This window comes from Gossypium hirsutum, chromosome D02, assembly GCF_007990345.1.
Source record: "Gossypium hirsutum isolate 1008001.06 chromosome D02, Gossypium_hirsutum_v2.1, whole genome shotgun sequence".
In the NCBI taxonomy this organism is placed as follows: domain Eukaryota; kingdom Viridiplantae; phylum Streptophyta; class Magnoliopsida; order Malvales; family Malvaceae; genus Gossypium; species Gossypium hirsutum.
Window position 1 is genome coordinate 8,637,887 of NC_053438.1, and position 5,630 is coordinate 8,643,516.

Genomic DNA, 5,630 nt, shown 5'->3' on the forward strand with positions numbered 1-5,630 from the left:
AGAGATAGTTTTCTAATTTACAACTTGACCCAAAAGTTTAGAGAAATCGCGAAATTACCCTATTGGTAATTTTTGTGAAAAATTTTCTAATTCGAAACAAGCCTACAGTCGATTGACGTGAGCTTAAGGATAGTAGAAAAGACTATTTTTATTTCAATTTATCATATTAGGATTTAGGTAAATTCTATTTTATTTAGTTATTCCATTTTATTTCAATTTTTGAGAAAAGTTAGGAAAATCCTAAAAATAACTCCTATATTTCCTTCATTCTCTCTCTCACGTCAAAATTTTCCCCAATTTCATTGTTCTACATTTTCTTTAGTTGTTGCTTTCCTTTTTGCCATTTTTTCTCTTTTTTGTTCTCAATTCACCTTTTTTCTTGGGTTCTTTTCCTTTGTTCGCCATTGGTAGACATTAATTGTAGTAGTTTGTGTTGCTTCAATTGTCTCAACAACATTATCGTCAATTTTCGGTTCTTCTTTCAACCTTGTGTCGTACCGGGTGAGTGTAAGTACTGTTCTTTTTAGTTTTACATTGGATTCTTAGATTTGTTTATACAAGATTTTAATTGAAATTCATATAGGTTGTTTATATTTGTAAAATTGAGTTTTCAGATCTGTTTATTACGGAATATCGATTGATTTTTTTAGTACTTTGGAAACATATTTTCAGGTGTATTTCTTGAACACTCATACTTAGGGATGCTTTTTGTGGTTTAATTTAATGTTTTGCTATAAGGTTTGGTGTGGTTTTCAAGCCACGCGGGCGATCCACTTAGCCGTATGCCACTTAAGAAATTAGGTAAGCTATCTTGTCACATGGCCTGGGTGGGTCATACTGGCTGGCCACACGACCGTGTGACCTCTATTTGGGGATTTTGTTTATCATACGCGAGCATGTGTCTCAACGACACGGCTGTGTATCACTGTCACATGGGCGTGCCATTCAGCCACACGATCGTGTCTTCTCTATTTCTAAAATTGCAAAATTTTGTCACACAGGTACAATGAGTTAAACGGTCTGACCACATGGCCGTGTACCCCTGTCACAGGGGCATGTCTTACAGCCACACAGCCGTGTCTTTCAATCACACAGATGTGTCCCTCTGCCACACTGCTGTATATATTGTCACCGGGTTTGGACCCTACCACACGACCGTGTGGCCTTAGTTTTGCTATTTTACCTCTTTAATGTTAAATGATTTGTTTAAGTCCTTGAGAGTCCATTTGCATGTTTAAGCCTTTGTAGGTAAGTTTTGGATCATGAATATTGTTTGATAAGGTCTCTGAATGACGTATTATTGTTAGAATGTTTATATATATGTATATGTGTTCATATGATTAAATTTTAGGAATTTGCATAAATAGTGTATGTTGTGGTATCTTAATCTGGTATATGAAAATGGTTAAATATGATAATGGGAAAGGTTAAATTGTTATATCTGCTACTTTATAATCGAATACTAGTTTGTCAAATTCTGATTCTGCTAATCTGAACCGTTTATTTATGTGATTATTGGTTATGAAATTTGAAGATGAGCATGTCTGATTCTGTAAATCTAATGCTTGTATTGCATTGTGGTTGGGATATGAATATGAAGAGAAAGAAGTTAGATTTGGTAGTTAAATTGCACTACTATTATATTATAGTGGTAAAATCGCATTCATGTTAGCAGTTTGACAGCATAACGAACATGTGGCATATGACTACTTTATAGTGTGATTTGGTTGGATGGGTCCACAATAACCCAAAAATTGGTGTGTAGAGGTTGGAAAGAGTCTAGTAGACCCTTATTTGGTGTGTAACAGATAATTGAAGATGGTGTGTAGAGGCTGGTTAGATGGGGTTTGATGACATTTTGCATTTGAATATGATTTGCATATCTGTTTAAAGATAATTTAAATCGATGTGTTAAATTCGATGTGATATTTGAATATGGTTATATCTAACTTCTGTATGTGGGTTCAATTAATTGTCACTGAATTGTTTGATTATTTTGATACTATTTAGCTAAGTATGCTTAAGACTTACATTGAGCTTTCGTAGCACACCCTTAGTTTCTCTTTTTCAGGTAACCCTTAAGATCACCCCAAACCTGGCCTAGACGTTCTGGGAGAATCTGGAATGTTACGAAGAAAAGTTAAGAATTCGATTTTATAATGCTAAAACCTCGTATAATTTATTAATAAAAGAGTTCACATTTTAGAAGAAAAACATATTATTATGCTCATTAATGAATCCATTAATTGTTTGCTCTTTCAAGTAAAGCAATAATTTGCAGCGGAAGTTTAAAAGTTGTAACATTTTCAAAACTGAGTTTATGTTCGCAAAAACATTTGTTTCCGTAAAATCGTTGTTTTCGTAAATTACTTTGTTGAGCGTCGCAAGAAACTTAAATCAAATCCAAAACCAACAACAAACCAAAAAGTCTAGAGAGTCTCATATTTACAAAACTCTCAAAATAAACCAGAAATTTAAATAAACTTTATAAATAAACAAAATTTACGGACGTGTGAAAACCTTTGAGGATTACCTGAACAGAGCAGACAAACGAAAATTGAGTTTTAAAAACTTAGTGTGTAACTCAACGGAAACATTTAAATACTCAGATTTTTTGCATAACAAAATAGATACAGACATAAATCCTTAATAGAATCAGATAACAACAGAATCATACAGATATGTAAGGTCCTACCCCGATCCTCTACACACCAACTCCGACCATCCCAACACACCACGTGGGGTATAAAACACCCACCCAGCCCTACACACTACATAGTGTCCGTACGACACTTATTAGAATAATCGCAGTCATGCTGCCAGAATAATGGTGACATATCGCCTATCAGAATACTTCGTCCACATAAACACATCCCACCCCAAACACAGATATAGATATACAAAATAACAGATAATATACATGCTTATACATAACAGACATAATACACGCATATGCGTGACAGAGCAGATCATACATATCATGTCTCATTAATCTCGTACAAACCTTATTTAAGCCATTTTCAGTCTAACAGAATAACAAGTTCCATGCTTAAAGGTTTCCCTATGGAAGGCCCACAGTCGATCAGAACGACGTGTGCGACCCTAGGAAAAAATTCTAAAATTTGGGCCCAAATGCCCGTGTGACCCATACACCCAAATTGGCCCTGCCCGCGTGTCACACATGGCCTACCACACGTCCGAGCACACACTCGTGTGGCGTCAATAGGCTAGATTTTCAACTTTCACCAATCGTTATTTTCTCGTGTTTTCGTTACACACCTGGTTCATTTTTTATGTGAAAGCAATTTCGATACCTCCGAAACCTAAAAACAGCAGTTAATACTCATCAAATCAATACCAATCCATAATATTCAATCACCAAAAACAACTCAAATGACTTACACAACACTTCCAAAAGAACATCCATATACTTACCTCTTAAGAACAACCACCACAAGAGTTCTATGTCACTGGAGGCGCCCCAACCGCGTCTTGTACTTCTCCTAAGCAACACATTCACAAAGCTTCATTTCTTTAATTACACCTAATACGTCATATCAAAAGGTCTAATTCCAATCGGGTTTACAGAAGTCAAAAGCTAAAGTTAAGAAAAACTCTACTTACCAAACTGAACGAGAAAAATCAGAAATTCGAAACACCACAATTGAACAAAAGACTTGTGACAAAATTAAAAAAGTGAAGAAAGGAAATTTTGTTAGATAACAAAGAAAGAAAACGTCAAATGGGAGGAATTTTGGGAAAGAGAGAGAATGAGAAAATCAAATAAAATAAAACACTATCCCACTCCCCCACTAACCAACCACAATCCTATAAAATCTAACCCACTAACCTCATCCAACTACCACAGACTTTCTATCCAACCGAACTTCTACTACACAAACTGGCACACACTCATAGAAGCAAAAATAACATCCTTCGCGCACATAGGGGTTTGAACACAAGACCCTAAGGCAAGCTAACACCTTACCACTTGAACCAACAGGCTTATTCTAATATGAGTTTACCGAATATAACATAAGTCCACCCAAAAGGGATGATGCTAGGATAAAAAAAATAACAAAATTTCCAACAATGGGGCTTGAACCCAAGACCTCAAACATACAATCAGAACACTTAGCCACTAAAGCAAATACATATTTATGGTAGAATTTAAAAAAATATTTAAGTAATTCAGGGCGTTACAAGTTGGATTCGACAAATTGGACGTCTCAGAATTTCTCAATTTGGTTTGGTTTTTAATAAAGTTTTTCGTAAATTTTGATAAGTTGATCTCATCCAGACTATAAATAAATCTTAGTGGATTGTGGTATAAGTTTTGTTTGAACTTTGGACATTCGTAAAAACTCTATAATTTTGGTTTGACTTATTTTGAAAATTACATGCATGATTATAAGTTTCAAGATTGAAACTTTTCCTTTGCAATTCGTTAGGTTTTAACAATAAGTTTATGATTTTCAATCAAGATAAACAAATATTTTGTTATGTTACAAATTTTGAACTAAAGTTTTAGTTAATGGTTTTTCAACTTCCTTTTTGTTGCAAACATGTTTAATTCATTAAATGCGAATTTGGTTCCAAGTAAGTTTTCAAGCGAAAAATAAGTTCAACATTTGCAAAACATTTTGGTAAAGTTCGTTTTATTTTTTAGTAAGTTGCGAGTAAAAATGTTTTTTGAAACGAACTTTATTATGTAAATCATTATTTTATTTTGGGCCATTTCCGTGGCTAATGTGACCTCTGAAATCCGGTCGAAACTCCTGAGCTAGGATTTTGATTAAGTGTTTATTACTTTAGATATCACAACCAACTTTGTTGAGTCTGAGATTCTATCTGGATGATGAAGTCGATGCTCGGGATTTCGTATTTAACCTAAACTGCACACGAAAAATAAAACCATATGCTGAGTAATAAACTCAGTGGCATTTCTATAATTCAAAAGGTAACAACTTAATATAAAAACATGACAATAAGTATATGGACTCAATTTGTAATTTATATAAGTTCATATATATATATTTATATAGATAAGTATGAATGTCCCATTAGGAAAGCCAAATTTTTTTTATCATTTCAACATTATTATTTTGTACCATATTTGTATACTTACACTTATCCAATTATATATCACAATTCATATAAAATCTACCTTAGGGCCAAATCGCATTTATATTCTCCTAATAGCCTAGCTTGGATTTTAAAGATGAATACTGAGATTAAGCAATTAGGATTTAAAATTGGCACCATAGTGCATTACTGGATAAACCGAAGCAATCATGTTGGAACGTAAGTGCATCATCGAATATACCAAAATGTACAGTTAATAGAATAACAAATTTCCAATGTCAACCTTAGAATTTCAACTTAATAATCGTTAATAACTCACATTAGATCCTAAATATGTTTATGGATTTATTCACTTGTGACGTTCTTAGTGTGACTCGTACACTTCGATGTAAGTAAAAGTCTGAATTCGAATAGATAGGGAACCGAAAGCTATTGCGTCGGGTGTACGACTTCTGCAGTATGTAGTGTCATTGACAATAATGGAATTCATAGTATGAGGCATGGGTAAATGATATCCTCTCATTGTTATTACATGGTTGATGAAA

At 33.9% G+C, this 5,630-nt stretch overlaps 1 long non-coding RNA gene across 1 annotated transcript; it reads left to right on the top strand.

The window, feature by feature from the left end:
* Nucleotides 1–338: 338 nt before the first annotated feature.
* On the top strand, nucleotides 339–1,438 carry LOC121214495 (uncharacterized). The gene is made up of 2 exons (XR_005910107.1): nucleotides 339–801; nucleotides 1,002–1,438. It is a non-coding gene; the product is annotated as an uncharacterized lncRNA (long non-coding RNA).
* Nucleotides 1,439–5,630: the final 4,192 nt, after the last annotated feature.